The following is a 17,582-nucleotide window of genomic DNA, read 5'->3' on the forward strand; positions in this document are numbered from 1 at the left end:
CCAAGGTCTCATTTCTGGTCATTTACCACCAGTTCAGACCCCATGAGTGCATACATAAACTTAGGATTTGTTTTGTCCCAATGTGTACACGTGTTTACATTGAACTACATTTTCCATTTTACTGCCTATACACTCAGTTTGGAGTGATCCTTTTGGGGGGATTATTTTTTATTTTTATTTATTTTTATTATTATTTTTATTATTATTATTATTATTTTGCTTTAACCATCTTGAACAATTTGGTATCATCAAGAAACTTGGCTACCTTGCTCCTCTCCCCTAACTCTGGAGTGGTTATGAACAAGTTACGAAGCACAAGTCCCAGTATTGATTCTTAAGGGACTCCATCTCCCACATCCCTCCATTGAGAGATTTGTCCCTTTCTCTAATTCCTGTTCCTTAAACAGTTCCTGGTCATAAGAAGACCTCTCCTCTTATTCCATGAGTTCTTCAATGATCAAGAATAGCACCTTGAATTGAACAGTGGTGAAAAATGGTCCACAAATGTTAGAAATGGGCCATATTCCAAAAGTCACATGCAGTTGAACTAAAATCTAGTATTTCTAGGTCTTATTGGTTTTAAAGGGAGATAGTGGTTAATTCTCACATTGAAATCAATGGGGCTTAGCAGTGCTTAATTTTGGCTGGCTTGAGCCCATAGTTATAAGTGAATGCTAAACTGACAAGGAGGCTGTTCTGTATCTGATGCCATCCTACCTTTCTAATGCATACTCAAATGAAGAAATGAAGAATATTTGAATCCAATTTTTTAATGATGCAAAGCTAGGAAGGACGATAGGAACTATGAAAACCAAGAATTTCATCAAAGTGACCTTGATATATTAGAGTAATCATCTGAGAACTATAAAGTGGACAAGTGCAAGAGATCACATACAGCAAATGCATACAATAAAATGGGGAATTAGGCCTGTCAAGGAGTTAGAAGCTGCAATGAATCACAAGCTGAACTTTAGAGAGGGGCATGGTGCAGCAGAAAGGAAGGCCAATGACATCTCAGAGTGAATTGGCCAAAAGGAAATTTTAAAAACTCAGCACTGGACTGGCCTTGATTCTGATCACCTTTTTAAGGTGAAAGGGGTGTTCAGAAAAAGGCAACAAGGAAAGGGCCACCGTCCAGAGAGAGTTAGGCTGCAATCCTATGCCCATTCAACTGCTAGTAAGCTTTATTGTACACAGTAGGATGCACTTCTGAGCAAACCTGGATTGAACTACACAACACATACCTAAAGCATGCCCTGTGTGATTTCTGGGACTTAAAGGTAAAGGTAAAGGTACCCCTGCCCGTACGGGCCAGTCGTGTCCGACTCTAGGGTTGCGTGCTCATCTCGCTCTAGAGGCCGTGAGCCGGCGCCGTCCAAGGACACTTCCGGGTCACGTGGCCAGCGTGACAAAGCTGCTCTGGCGAGCCTGCACCAGCGCAGCACACGGAAACGCCATTTACCTTCCCGCTATAAAGCGGTACCTATTTATCTACTTGCACTTAAGGGTGCTTTCGAACTGCTAGGTGGGCAGGAGCTGGGACTGAAAGACGGGAGCTCACCCTGCCGCGGGGATTCGAACCGCCGACCATACGATCGGCAAGTCCTAGGCACTGAGGTTTTACCCACAGCGCCACCCGCGTCCCTTCTGGGACTTAGGAGTACTAATTTTGACTTGCTCATACTCAACATATGCAAAGAGGAAGGGAAATTAGAGTCAGTATCACATTTCCTGAAACATAATCTTGGATCTAAACCTCTGTACCTGATGCCAGTTCAAATATATCAGTAAACAATGGTGTTACAAAGATTTTGAATTTAATATGACTAGGAGAAGAAGAGCTTGGATTTGATACCCCGCTTTATCACTACCCGAAGGAGTCTCAAAGTGGCTAACATTCTCCTTTCCCTTCCTCCCCCACAACAAACACTCTGTGAGGTGAGTGGGGCTGAGAGACTTCAAAGAAGTGTGACTAGCCCAAGGTCACCCAGCAGCTGCATGTGGAGGAGCGGAGACACGAACTCAGTTCCCCAGATTACGAGTCTACCGCTCTTAACCACGTCACCATACTGGAGAGAAATGTTTTAACTATTTCACTTCTCTGAGCTGTCATTGGGATATGGACACCCAAGGAATCAACAGCATCTTTGTTAAGTATAAAAGCTGCTTCATGGATCATAGATCATCTTTCTAATAATAGGTGTAAATTGCAGTCCCCATGGGGAAGGGAATACAGAGCGCACAGCCAGGCAAGTGACCATCTTGTTGCCAGTAGTGTCAGGGAAGTGAGATGGGGTAAAAAGCAATGAGAATAGCCACAACAATCTAATGAGAACTAGGGTTCAGAAGGCAATGGGCTGCCCCAGAGAAATACTATCTGTCATGGGATAAAGCAGCCTGTGGCATTTGTACAGAGCCCCCGGTTGTTTCACGGACTATTGACCTCTACACCACTGCTTTATTCTTCCACTGCCCCCAACCAGGTTTCTTTTGGTGAAATACTAAGTCTCAGTCAGGTTGTAAAGTCAACAACGAAGATTATAGTTTATTGAAGAACAAACAAGTTTTAAATATGTTCAGAACAGTTTCTCAAATGCGCACCCTTAACTAGATGTGGCACTATCTCACACTGTCACACTCTTCTCTCTCAGTTCTATCCCTGTCTCTCACTCTGTCACAACCACTATGTTCTACTTTTTTCTGCCTCTGTCTGACCCTCACTCCTCCATCTCCCAATGGTAAACCCTGGGTTGAGCCTCTAAGCTTTCTCATTGGTCAATCTACATTAACCCCTTCCCCTGCCTGTACAAACATAATCACAAGGAATGGGCAAACGCCACATCCCCTAATGTAATTGTGCATTTTATTATTTTATGCAAGCTCTCCTTGAGGATTGCTCTGGATTGAATGGTGGAATACAAATCCGAACTCCAAGTCATCTGAAGGCAATCCTGCATAGGGATTTTTTTTAATGTTTAATGTTTTATTATGTTTTTATATATGTTGGAAGCTGCCCAGAGTGGCTGGGGCAACCCAGTAAGATGTGTGGGGTATAAATAGTAAATCATCATTATGGAATGGGACGTCCCTGTTTTCATCAAAGAAATGTTGGAGGGCATGCAGACAGGCATACAAACAGTTACTATGGCAAACAAATGATGGGGTGTATATGCTTCTGGACTGTATCAATTCAGACTGGAGGTGATTTGATTTTTTTGATTTAAAAAAAAATCTCTTCCACGCAACAAGAAGTCTGAACCTAGAAAAGTTATAAGCTGGAACAGCAACTTCCAAAGCCTGGGAAGTGGACACATAACATCCTCTTCCCGGGGCTTCAGAAAGCAGCCTTCACCATTCTGCCTTGCAGTTAAGTGGTGCTGGTCACTCTGAGTAACAGGAGCACAACAGAAGACCACACTGCTGACCTGGCAATTCATGTCCCGCCACCAACTCAAGCAGATTGCCTCAAATAGGCTCTCTCCCCTTGCTCTGCATTTCTAAGTGCCACACAAAACACAAAACAATGAAAAAGGAAAAGAAGAATCAATAATCAAACTACAACAGGAGAGGCCAGCAAGAGGAAGCTTGCTCAGGGGACTGGAAACAGGTCCTGATCTGATGGATTGCATCATGTGTTAATGAGATTCCAATTCTAATTCTTCTCAAAAGGTTGCAAATATATCAGGCATTCTTTTAAATATCATTTTGAATATATATTTTTTCCAAGGCAACAAAGGAAGACACAAAGACAATCATCTCAAGGGAGAGGCAGGGGAGCAAAAGAGAGAGCAGCCTAAAATAACTGAGCAATAAATAAACAACACTGAATGGTCTGGTCTGTCTCTTTTAACAAAATGTATCCCTATCCAACCTCCAGCATGAAAAACACAGTTCATGGGTAAATAAGTTGCAAAGAATGCTGAGTCACAGGAGACTCAAAATGCAGGAAAGAAGTCGTTGTTTAATTGCTTAATTAATTTTGGCCGTTTCCTTTTACTTTCTCATTTCTGAATAGAAGACAACTGCCTGCATTAGTAAAATGAAGAGCATGGCTCAGAAATTAACGAGTGTTTTTCATGTGGTAGTGCTTGGGCATTTAACACTCTCATTTTTTTCCTTTGGCTCTCACCTCCTGGTGCCCTAGATGTTAAATGGAGATGTATGCCACAACAGCAGCAAGAATACTCATTGCAAAGTATTGGAAGACACAAGATCTACCCACTCTGGAAGAATGGCAGATGAAGGTGATGGACTATATGGAATTGGCGGAAATGACTGGCAGAATCTGAGACCAGGGAGAAGAGTCGGTGGAAGAAGATTGGAAGAAATTTAAAGACTATTTACAGAAATATTGCAAAATTAACGAATGTTAGAATGATGTTGGATTGAAGTTAAGTGGTTTCTAGCTGTAATGGTATAAAAGAATATGAAAGAATTGGATTTTTAATAGGTAAAAATTTAATGCTATAATATATTAAGATTAAGGATTAGGATAAAATAAGGAGGGAAAGGAATTGCTGAACTAATAAATTGAACTGGAATACAAAAAAGGGAGGTATGAGGAGGTCCGGGAAACAAGCAAATGAAAGATAAGTGACAAAAAGATGGAATTGTTTTTAACTGTTTTTTATTTTTTATTTTTTATTTTTCATTATGTAATATTGTGAAAACTTTAATAAATATTTATATAAAAAAAAGATGTTAAATGGAGATGATCCCTGGCATACACTATAACCTGATCAACTAAAACTGCCCATCTGTAAAATTCCTTTCTCCATCTGTAATTCCACAGCACTAAAGGCTTTATGTAATGGCTTGTCCAAGCTATAAACACGTTCGAATGACCAAGAAATCCACATTCATTCAGCATGATCCTTTCTTCGTGAACTGGAAGGTTATTGCTGGTGCTGACATTTTAGTATATGTGACAGATATTGGTCTCCTGTGGAAAATGCTGCATTCAAATGATGGTGCACTTTATTCCTTCTTCTAAAGATTCTTCCCCATTCTCACTTGATGTATGTCATAAATAACAGATACATCCTGGAATATTTAAGAGCTAAACAGGAGACACTCTTATAACACCCATATTTTCACACCAATGGTGCACACCCCATCCCACAATGTCTGGTGAGCCTTCAATAGTCTAAGCTGCACTGGCTTCTGAAGTAAGATCTGTTAATATGTTGACCATGACAGGAGTGCTATTGGTGTTTTGGTTTGTTTTTTAAAGTACAGCTCAAAATGGATCTAGACGTACTCATAGAATAATGACAACTTGAAATATCCATGACTATTATCTCCAATGGTACACAATCATGTTCTCATGTAGTTATCTTAGAGGCATATCTGAGGAGTATTTCAAAACGATGGTTCTAATTCTTAATGTTAGCTGCATACCCTCCAATATTTCTCCGATGAAAATAGGGATGTCCCATTCCATAATGCTAATTTTACTATTTATACACCACACATCTTGCTGGGTTGCCCCAGCCACTTTTGGCAGTTTCCAACATATCTAAAACATAATAAAACATTAAACATTTTTAAAAACTTCCCTATACAGGTTTGCCTTCAGACAGCTCGGGGGTTGGATAACTCCATACCCTCCAACATTTCTCCAATGAAAATAAGGACATCCTAAGGAAAAATAAGGGACGCGGGTGGCACTGTGGGTAAAACCTCAGTGCCTAGGACTTGCCGATCGTATGGTCGGCGGTTCGAATCCCCGCGGCGGGGTGAGCTCCCGTCTTTCAGTCCCAGCTCCTGCCCACCTAGCAGTTCGAAAGCACCCTTAAGTGCAAGTAAATAAATAGGTACCGCTTTATAGCGGGAAGGTAAATGGCGTTTCCGTGTGCTGCGCTGGTGCTGGCTCACCAGAGCAGCTTCGTCACGCTGGCCACGTGACCCAGAAGTGTCTCCGGACAGCGCTGGCCCCCGGCCTCTTAAGTGAGATGGGCGCACAACCCTAGAGTCGGACACGACTGGCCCGTACGGGCAGGGGTACCTTTACCTTTAAGGAAAAGTAGGACATTCTAGAATCAACTCAGCAACTGTGACAGCTTCTCTAAATCAGGGACGTCCCTGGAAAATGGGGACACTTGGAGGGTCTGTAGCTGCATTTTGGTTCACTTATTGTTTCAGAAACTGCAGGTTTGGTAATTTGCCTTTAAATGTGAACTAATTGAATTTCTCCCTTATCTCTACTTATCATACATGAATTCCCATCATGTTCTAAAAGTGCCTTTGCCAAACTGGTGTTTTGGACTACCACTACCATTGGCTAATGAGAGTTGTAGTCAAAAACCTCTAGAAGCAAGAGATTGGCAAACAATGTTCTAAACTGTGGCAAGGAATACAGGAGGCAGGACAGCTGTATACTTTACGTAAGGAAACTCTCAGATAACTTCACTTTTTTCAGTGGCTTCAATTTGGTTAAGGCACCATTTTGTAGCAGATGCAATGTAATGGTGATTCTAGCTCTGAGCTGATTGGTTTATGTAAATGAGAACAGCATTCTTATTTGAAATAATTTTGCTATTAAGAAATCCGCTTTTCTTGAGAGACCAGAGAAACCTGTCATTTAGATCTATAACAGATATACATGCACAGGTACTGTATTAGTTAATAATGATTCACCACCTCAATCTCTAGCACACCAAATTTTGCTAAATACAAATTCAAGGGTGTATGTATTCAGACAGTCTGCTATTGAGACACCATGCATTTATGTCTGAAGCACATTTAAATAGAAATTGCTGTGCTAATGTCAACTTCCACCCATGTCATTCATAATCCATTAAGTATATTATTGCACAAATTGTGTGAGAAAGCAATTTACAGCCTTCATTTACAGCATCAAGAAGAGATGGAGAAACCATACTGTACATTTATTGCTTTGTGGTTTATACAGTGGTTTACAGTTGTAATGGGAATCAAGGCTTTCATGCTTTATTATAAGATGGGATTATGCAAGCATTATCATGTGAATAAGATACAATAAGTTTATTTTTTTAAACCAAAGTTATACAGGAAATAATATTTTTGCACCTACTGATATAGAAGCCTGCTGTCTCTTTCTTTTTCTCATTCTGTTCCGTTCATGAAAAGAAACTGGAATTCTGAAAACCACAGAAGTAAAGTGGGGTGCTGAGTAAAGAGGACTTCTTTAAACTTTAGCAATCACCCAGTTTGCCGGCGTTTCAGTAATTAGCCATAGGATTCTCATGACTGCAAGATGGGATCAAGTTGTGATCTAACTTTCTTTTTAGCACAGGTTAAATACACCCACAGACACATATCTTATAAGCTTTCACAGAAAGTAAGAGATGGGTTGGAGACTCTGCTTAACAAACAAAGTCACAGAGTTAAGTGAACTCCCAATTTTATGAAATAAATGAAACAGTATTTCAAAATGAAGTGCACACATTTCTTTTACTTAATTTAATGTCTCTTAAGAACCTTGCCCAGTATTCCAGCCCTTCAGCAATGTTGCAATGGAGAAACAGAAGAGTTCACTGAGAAAATATATATATATGAGCCAGAGCTCCAAAAGCATAGACCAGTTTCAAATGACCTTACCTAGTCTTATAACAAAATCCACAAAGGTTTCTAGCCCATAGGAGCTTTTCCGTTCATAAGTTTATTGTCCCATCCAAAGGTCTTGATAACCTTGTAGCAATAGTATTGATAAAGAACATATATCCATAACAGAAACAAACATCCATCGTGTAAGAGAAGATACCAGAGACACCAACAAGCTTAAATCTAATGTGATTTCAGATTAAACCTCCTAATCACCAAAACAACTTATTCAGCTCCTTTTTCCTCACATCTTTTTAATCACATCTTTTTTCTGTCTCTGCTATGTAACTGGCACCCTTAAAAAAAACCAAAACAGCCAGATTTTTAAAATGACAGAAACTCCTAGAAACAGGCTAGAGAGCTGGGAAGCTAATTCAATATATTGCTAGTTGGCTGAAAAAAAATGTAATAATTCTGAACTCTTCCTACAACCATTTTTCTTGCTACCCAAGAAAGCCTCCTTTTATTTGTGTTATTTACTGATGGAAAAATTTCCAGCCAACAGTCTGAAAATCACTACTCAAAGTGTATTGCTTATGTCACTGGAGATACAGTTCTGAGCTCCCACTTATCTCTTCTTGGTTTCATTGCTTCCTTGATGTGCATTTAAACCTGCCCCTGAGTTAGGTTACTGTCACTAGTGTTATCTCTACTTTTTCAATAGCTGTTGTGATATTCTCAGAGTGCATTGATCACAGACTGTCTGGGCTTGAACGCTGTTACATTAAGACAGATAATGGTCATAATACAGAATAGATCTTATTGCCATAGACATTTCTATACTTTCTCCAGCAGTGCCATGCACACAAGGGGAGGATTCAGAAAGTTCTGCCCATAAAGTGGAGATTATTCCTTAAAGTGAAGAACTGCTAAAAGCCATAGGAGATGAATAATCTTTTAACAAAAAATCAGATTCAAACAATGGAATCAACTAAAAAAATGAAACAAAGTTTAATCCCTACCTAAGAAGTCAAGGAAAATTCAATGACTGAAAACTAGATAGATAATGTCAACATATACCTTGCCTTGCTATCAAACTTATGTATTAAAGTCACAACTGTGAACCTCCTTACAGAATTGGCAAATCCTGTTGCCAACAGGATCAGGGGATGGGATTTGCAAGATAATAAAGAGGAATGATGTGTGCAATGCCTAAAGTTGCCACTCTTTAACCTAACAGATACTGTGCACCTTTCAGCAAAAGGGCTTCAACTGGTGCAGTTTCAACATCACAGAGGCCCTTTACTAGGAAAACTGTATCTGAAGCAGAAATCTGTTGTGTAAGTAGAACAACAACAGAAGAGAAGGAGAGTCTCCCAGAGATCTGGGGCCTAAGTAATTTAGGGCTTTGAACTGGGTCCAGAAATGAACTAGCAACCAATGCAGCTATTTTAAAAAGAGGATTATATGAGTTCTAGATGGAACCCATGCCGATAATCTGGCTGCTGCTTTTTGGACCAGTTGAAGTTTCTGAGGGTCTTCAAGGGCAGCCTCACATAGAGTGCACTGCAGTAATCCACCTTGGAAATTACCAGAACATGGAATACCTTGGCCAAGACATCACTGTTCAAAAGAGGCTGTAGTGAGCAAATCAGCAAAAGTCGGGGGGGGGGGAATACTCCTAGCACCCATCAACTACCCTGCAAAAACCGGGACATCCCCCTTTTTTTTTTCATGAGAGTACAGCGGCCATTTTGGTCACCTTGCTCTGATGCAATTTCAGGCCAATATCTCTCCTTTAAAAAGCCCTTTCTCCGGTCTGCAATCTCACATGGGTCACGTGACTAGCACAGGATTTTGGATGCAGAGGGTGGTGTTCCGGATTTGAGCCGCATTGTGTTGGAAGGAATACACCAATGGCACCTGAACGTCCAGTGACAATGTTGGACCCAGGTGTACCCACAAGCTACAGATCTGCTCCTTTCAGGAGAATGCAACTTTCCACCTCCTGGACTCAATAACTTGGTACATGTAATGCTTAAGTCTTTTTCAGGGCTATCTGGAATATATTTCATGTTGGTATTTGTCAGTATTAGACATAGGTCAATAGACATTGATTTGGCAAGATCACAAATATCACATCTGTGTATTTATCCTATCACCTTAATATGCACACGACACCAGAGTACCTTAAGAATTCAATCATAGTACAAGAAATAAGTTTAGTATTTTTCCTCCCACTAGCAACAGAGCAAAATGCTTAGCTACTTTTTCACAGTAACGGTGTGGCTCTCTCAGATATTCAGAAAATGAAAACCACTTGAATATATGTTTAAGGCACATACTCATGGCCTATCAAAGCTGCATGGATTTCAAGGGAAATTAACCAAAGTATGAGGTGCTTCCCCAGAGTTGGAATTAAACTGGAATTACAGTCTGCAGTTTGGAAACCCCTGGGCAGCTTTTTAGTATTGTCTTAGGTACAGAAAATGTAACATAGCACTCCTGGGGTTCCCTTTTGTTTTATTTTTTAATTACATACCTTGGTAATGATCATAATTATTCAAAAATGCTCCACAAAATGAGGAATTAGGCCTCAAATCTTTTCAGTGCATAAGATAAAATGCCAATTAAATTCACTCTGCTGTGTGAGATTTCAGAAGTTAAGAGGTGTGGAAATACCTGCCAAAAACACAAGGTCAGAAACCCATTGTGCATCATAAAGTTCTTTAATGGGAGTCCCTTTTTCCCTCCATAAACTCCTCGATTACCTTCTGAGAAGGGAAAATTTAGTAAAGGACATTCCTAGCACTCAGGCCCGGAGCTTCCGGTTAATGCACAAAACCTCAGTGAGAATGGGCACAAGTTCTGTCACTACTAATAAGGACACATTCCATAAGAACTTGTGCCATGCAAAGCACTATAGGATTGTTATTGGACGGGATTTTTGTTATCCACTTAGAATAGACTGGCACACACCGGTGCTATGTGAAGCACTTTTTGCAGGAATGGTCCCCCGTACATATCAATACCATAATACCAAAAAACCCGCTTTTGAACAAGTGCCTCGTGGAAGCAGTGCATAACTGTAGCTACATAAAAGGGTGTGTGTGAATGTTGTCCGCACATGTGAAGCACCCGTATACTGAGTGAAACCACTGCTCTATCTGTACATGTACCGTAGGTGCCCTACACAGAATAGGACCACTGCTCTATGTGGCCCAGAACCTTAAATTAGACTCGGCGCAGCTGTCTGGCAAGATCCTTCTTAGCACAGTTACCTAAATTTCTTCTGAGATGCCAAAGATTGACAGTGGGACCTTGTGGATGCAAAATATGCAGCCTACTACTGAATTAGGGCCCCCACTCCGGAACTATTCACCATGAATTATTATTATTATTATTATTATTATTATTATTATTATTGACATTCTGCTTTTCAAAAGTGTATCCTGAAGATGTAAGTTGCTTTTTTAAAAACCAAAACTTAATTACCCTCAGTGGGAAAGTGCTCTGAATATGCTCAGAGGTACTCTTAATGCCTGAATAAGTACCGTATTTATCTGAATAATTTCCGGGGGGGGGGCAGCCATGTTAATTTGCCTTCAAAACACTGCCACTTTGTGCTCACCTACAATTACTTTCAGCTTTGGGGAGATCATGTGTCTTCAGCTCAATGGCACCAGTGTGCATACTCACACAGCTCCATGGTATGCAAAATAATAAATATGCACAAAAAACTGCTGTGGTGAAGTGTCACTGTGCTCATTTTGCATATGTGCAAGCTCTAATTGAATGATCACAGATTGTACTATTTTGGATTCCATTTCTATTTGACTCCATCATTTATTTGTTTTCTTTACATATTCTGCTCATCACCCTGCCAAATGAGGATTGCAGTTCCTGCATCTGATGAAGTAGACTTTAGGCCGCAAAACTTAATCCACAATAAATTTGTTAGTCTTTACAATTCCACAAGTTTCTTTCCTGTTTTTATTTGAGAAATGTTTACACTACTCTTCTTCAAAAATGATCTGAGTGCAACTTACAATGAAAACCATAATATATAATCAACATAAACTCAGTCATAAAGCAAGAGTAAATTAAAAGATTAAGGTCTAAAAGACCTTAAAATACAGTTCTGTGCATGACGACTCATATGTCTGCCCCATTGAGTTTAATGGGACTTCCAAGTAAGTGGCTGTAGGATTGTGCCTTAAAGGTCTAGAAGAATAGAAAAGGGTTTTGCCTGGTGCCTAACGGATAGAAAGCTTGGTGTCAGAAAAGCATCTCTGGGAAGGGAGTTCATGAAATGGAACACCAAAAAATGCCCTCTCCCCTAGTTCCCGTCACTTTCTCCCTGTTGGCAGTGACAACCTGGAGAACACTAGCAGCTGATCTTAACATCTGGGCATGTTGATATGGGAATTGGCTTTCTCTGGGTACCAGATATACTAACGAGAACACTTAACTCTCGATCTTACTTGTCAAATCTTGATTTTCCCTTTTGCTTTATACTTATCAAGCCGAAACTTTGTTGTGTGTGTGTTTTAATGTCCCTGTACAAGCAGATATGAAAAAATGGGTCTTTCATCAAAAACACAGCACAGCTGTTTGCTCAGCTATGTTTAAAAGTCCCCCATGAAGTCTTTTTACATCACTGTACTTTAAGAATGCAACATTTTAAAATATGTATCAGACATATGTTCATAATACTGCTATTTATGTGAAATTCTCCAATATGCAGTGCCATCTGCCAGCAAATTCTAGAAAACCTAACTATTAATATCTGCTTTAATTACAGGGAGAACTCCATATGATTGCTACCAGTGAAAGAAATCTGATTGCTTGCGTTTAACTGGTCCACAATGCTTCAAACTGTGCTGCTCAGAACCCAGGGGTTCCTCAGAAGCTTATCAGTAGCAATCACTGCAAATGAGATGAACAGAAATGGGCATTTAGCTTCCCTAAAACATGACTTTCTCATCAATATTAATTGCACTGAAAATGCACAGTCACAGGGCAGCGCAGAGTGCACATTATGAGGCATATGGCCAATGCAGGCATGAATTAAGTGTCCTCTTTTGAACATGTCCCAAACCCTCTGCAGCAGGTAAAAGTATAGGACCCCTGAACGGTTAAGTCCAGTCAAAGGTGACTATGGGGTTCTCTCTTTCAGGTCAATGGAGCAAGCAGAGTAACACATTCTTTCTTTAAAATCACATTGAAATCATTCATTAAAATAATTTGTTTTCATTCCGGTGTTCTTACTTATTTCTGTTACTCCCCCTGCTGCTGCTACCACAACTGAGCCAATCTCACCACAGGTTTTATTTTCATTCCCCACCCTGACTCTTTTCTTGTAATCCCCTGGAACACCACAAAGTTTAGGGTATTCTGGGAAACAAAATGGCAGCAGCCCAAATCAACTGTTGTCAAGAGAGATGTGAGTCCCCCCCTCAAGTAAGGGATGAAAGAGATAAAGAAAACCAACCCCTTTTTCACACACTTATTAGTCATTTCATAAGAAACGAAATTGAAGTGGCTAGGTGCCTTTTGTTTCAATTTCTGGCAACATGTGCTGCTAACCATACTTGCAGTTACCATCTGAGTCAACGAAGGCTCCCCAAAGCAGATACATAGCTCAGCTCTCAGCTGAGCATTGGCTTGTGAAAAGATGGTCTCTGCAGAGCCAAGTATCTGCTCAGTGCCAATTCTCAGCATGGTCTGCTTGTGGATTCTAAGGCACAACAGCCAAAGGAACAGTGTGCCTCTGGTCAACAGATGCTGGAGATTAACTACAAGGGATACATACCACCATCATCCTGTCCTGTTATGAATGTTTGAGGGGTAATCTGTCTGACCTCTGCAATGAACCGATTGCTAAATTAAGATGGACAATTAATCTAGCCTAATACGGCACTCATATTCATATAGGAGACTTTGGACATTATTTTTTAAACAAAAAGTACAGATGAAGAGCTCAAGAACAACAACCTTGCTACCCATGTCCTGGCCTATTTTTCATCATCAAAGCATAATACACAGTGATACATGATGTGTAGTTTCCTGCCAAGTCCTGCCTTAGTAAGATTCACTTGCATTTTTAATATGGATTTGTTAACAGCAGTTAACCAGGTATTCAGACTGGGGGAAAGAAATCATTTCTTAGCAATCACACTTTAGTTTCCAATGTCATTCTGCAGCCTGGAACGCTGATGTGCTGGGTCCTGCTGCTTTCCCATTAAACATTAATCGGGAACACAGCAGGGCTGAGAACACGGGTGCTGCAGCAGTATGGAACACAATTAGTGGGAGCATTGCAGGCTCCCCCCTTAATTGCCTGGCTTTCCGTAGCAGAACAGTAATTTAGACCGTCCTAACACCACCTGTCCGCATTCAAAGAGAAGCAATTTATAAATAACTCTGGAGAAACATATTCTCATGAGACTTCAGTCTGTATTAGAAGTAACAAATAACGATATAATCAGCCAGAGTTGAAACGATCCAATGATGTCTTAAAAGTGCACTGATGCAAACTGCACATGCACAATATGAAGGTTGATTTTAATGTCAGGAATAATGATACAATTATATACAGAAATTCAACAGCCAGGGCGGGAGGGGGGGACTTAGCATGCATAAAACCCCTAGGTTGAGTCAGTTAAGGATCTCAGATGGCAAGAACCTCGCTGGGAGAAGACAGTACCCTCCCCTCAATGGCTTGACTGAACAGAGCACAGCTTCATACACGCATAGGAAACTAATCAGTGCTGCTGAAGAGGTCACCAACCCAATGGGCACATCTGGCATTTTGAGAAAGTGTTACAGACACCAGTAACAAAATGGCTGCTGTGAGATATGGTGCAACACAAAATAGCTGCTGTGGTGGAGTAGTGTTATGGCTGAAAGAGAGGCAGGACAATCTGCTTCCCCATCAATGGAAGAAAAAGCACCTACATCAGCCACCGCCATGCTTGCTGAAGAAAAAAGCTGTGGGGCATCAAAACCTGTCATATAATGACACTTGGGCATGCTTAAGGAGGGATGTGTGCTCAATGTAGCTGAACCAGTGAAAACAGGAACTAAGCAGGAACAGTCCCTTGTGTTTGGGGATTTTCGAGGTGGTGTTTGCTGAGACTTTTTGCAAGCAACATAGGAGGGACTGACAGGCCCACTGGCAGCCATGGGTACTGTGTTGGCAAGCCCTGAACTACTATTTTAAAAGGAATTTATTGGGATCTAAGGATCATAGGGTTGTAGCTGAACATTTCTACCCTTGTTTTAAATATCCATCAAAAATCCAAGAATTCCAGGAGAGGAATCAATAATCTCAACCTAAAAATACCACCAAAGAGAATTGCAGCCCTATTTTTCTAGAAAAAGAGGTGCTGGAACTCACCATGAACACCTCCCTTGTTCTCTTATAATGGCAATGGCACCCACCTGAGAGGTGCTGGAACTGATTTCCAGCGAGTTCTGGCTAAAAAAAAGGCCCTGCATATCTGGCAAGTGAGAAATCAAGTGAAAGGTACATAGTCATACAATCAAGCTGGCTACAGAATGGGTTCTCTCTGCATGATTCAGAAACATGTCTGACCCTGGCTTTTTAGGGAGGCAATATACTGTCAAGTTCAAATTTCTGTAACTTTGATACTTTGAACAACTGTAATTGAAGTTCTAAATTTGCCTGCCATTTCGTTTCCCCAGATGGACATTTTTAAAGGGATGACTCCTGGGCAATTTTTGGCTTCCTAGTATTTCATCTCTTTTCTGTTTGAAGGATTATACCCTCCTTTTATTCTTTTCTGTGAGAATAATGCTTATAATGACGGACTCGGTGAATAAAGAGATGGGAACATTCAGCTCTTCATTAAACGGAGAATCAAGGAGCATAGTCAACTGAGTCCTGAGTGGGCTAAGCAAAAGAATAGGAAGAAAGATTTTTGGAGTTCACGAACACTTGCTTGCTATGAGGCCATGAGGTCGAAACATAGTCTGAGCTAAAGTCAATAGAAGATTTAAGCATTGACTTGGTGGTTTCATTTTTAAATGTCTGAGGAATTTTATCTCAATATAATGCAAAACTTGATTGTGGTGATAGCATGCATTACATTCCTATTTTTTATTTTATTTTTTTGCTTCCCACTTTGATTGTGGTGCCTTTATGATTTATGATAGTAGATGTAATTTTAAACCAGCACAACTTTTAACCTCACAAGAACTGTATTTAGAGCAGGGCTGGGGGAGAAATGCATTCAATTACCATTTTAACCTCAACTTGCCAAATTCACAATATGTGAGCAGAAACACAGCTCTGCTTAAAATGTGCATGTCCCCAAATTTTGTGATGAATTTCCCCAACAAAATAATGTGTACAAACTTGCAGGTATTAGTCAGAAGTGCTTGCAAAATGCATATGATAATGAAATTAATGTACCAAAAAACATTTTGTTAGGAAATGCATATACTAGAAAAATTGCACATAATGAGAAGTGTCCAGATTTCACACAGAAACTGAGGGAAGTATCACAAATGCAGCATGAAAAACATAGAAACCAAAATGACAAATTCACCCCTCTCAAATTCTAAGCACCAGGTAGATACAAATTCTATAAAAAGAGATAAAACCTAGTTAGCAGATTCATATATTGTTGTATTTTCCCCAAATATTTTTAAAAGTCTGTGAATTTCATCCACTTCTGTCAAAACTATATTGCTGTTTTCAATTCCCCAGGATAGTGGATGGGGATAAAGAAAGCTCTTTTCTCCTCAATGCAGATTTGGATTTCAACCATGACCTGAATTGAACAGCCTCCACATTGCTTTGAACCAAAGCGGGGAGCTTTCCAGTGCACCCAGTCAGGATGTGAACTGCATCTTGTGGTTGGTGCATGCCCCTATTTTGTATGTTAATACCAGCCAGATTAACATGTGGAAAAAAACTGGAAAGCAAGTTTGAAACAACAAAAGAAGAAAATCGCTTAGAAAATAAGGTATTTATTTATCTGAGTTAAACTAGCAGCTTATCAAAATTATTCTGTACAGTATCAGTTAGAAACTGAGATTTGGAGGGCTGTTGCCAATTACGTTTCAATAACTGTGGAAAGTATTATCCTTTGTCCACTACTGTTTGTGTTTACCACTATGTCAGCACTCATTCTTAGCACTGAACAATTAAATAACTCCACTGAGCAGGTCCAAGGCTGCTTTGTATTCTGTTCTGTGTCTATTGTTCCTGGCTAGCATGGAATAGTGTATTATTATTGATTATAAGACCAAACAATGTTACATTGTTTTTTAGGAGTGAACTGTACTTTGTCAATAATGTAAATGTTCAGCCACCTCCTATCTCATGTTGCTCCTGCTGGAACATATACAGAACCAATCAGTCTAATTTGTCTTGACTGATGCTCCACCATTAAATTATGTACTTCTTGGGGGAATGCTTTAGTAGCTGTCTCACTGAAATGAAATTAGGTGAAGGTTTATCATCTGAGCATGATGAACAGGCTAAGGGGGAAAGAGCGCTTTCTCATGTCAATCGTCTCAAAAGGTTAGCATCTTAGAGGGAAATTATAGACTTGGAAGAGTTACACCAGAATAAAAAAAAAGTGAAGGCAAAAATTCACTCCACAATTAGAACTGCCTATTTAATTTTAGGGAACAGCTGATCAGACAGGTATGATCCTATAAGCAAGGATGCCACAAAAAGGGGGAGGTCAGATACAAGTCCCTTGGGTTGTACGATTTCAGCCTGCAGGTGAGGCGGTTGGATATTTGAATGCTCTTCTGTTGGGAAGGTTCTCACTATAAAAAATTGTGGGATATAAAGTTGGGGCGTTTGAATGAATTTTTTTCTTTGAATTGCTACCTTTTACATGAAGGAAGTTCATTAGATAGACTATTCAAACCCCCTTCAGATTGAGGAGATGGCGCCTTAGACAGCTTTACTACTTTATTCTACATTAGCTGGTCCTTAATGATGCACATGTGACACATTTTTGCAATATCACTGTGGGTTAAACCACAGAGCCTAGGGCTTGCCAGTCAGAAGG

At 40.1% G+C, this 17,582-nt stretch overlaps 1 long non-coding RNA gene across 14 annotated transcripts in view; it reads right to left on the reverse strand.

Annotated features, from left to right (window-relative positions):
- LOC308476927 overlaps positions 1-17,582 on the reverse strand; it is an 808,687-nt gene that overhangs the window by 613,632 nt on the left and 177,473 nt on the right. For 13 of the 14 annotated variants that reach the window (XR_013986193.1, XR_013986194.1, XR_013986198.1 and 10 more), the window contains one exon: positions 7,055-7,121. This is a non-coding gene — a long non-coding RNA (uncharacterized lncRNA). Of the gene's footprint in view, positions 1-7,054; positions 7,122-12,351; positions 12,454-17,582 lie in introns of all 14 variants that reach the window. The other variant, XR_013986208.1, reaches the window with a different exon arrangement.

Source organism: Podarcis pityusensis (genome assembly GCF_964106645.2).
Source record: "Podarcis pityusensis genome assembly, chromosome: 5".
Classification (NCBI taxonomy): domain Eukaryota; kingdom Metazoa; phylum Chordata; class Lepidosauria; order Squamata; family Lacertidae; genus Podarcis; species Podarcis pityusensis.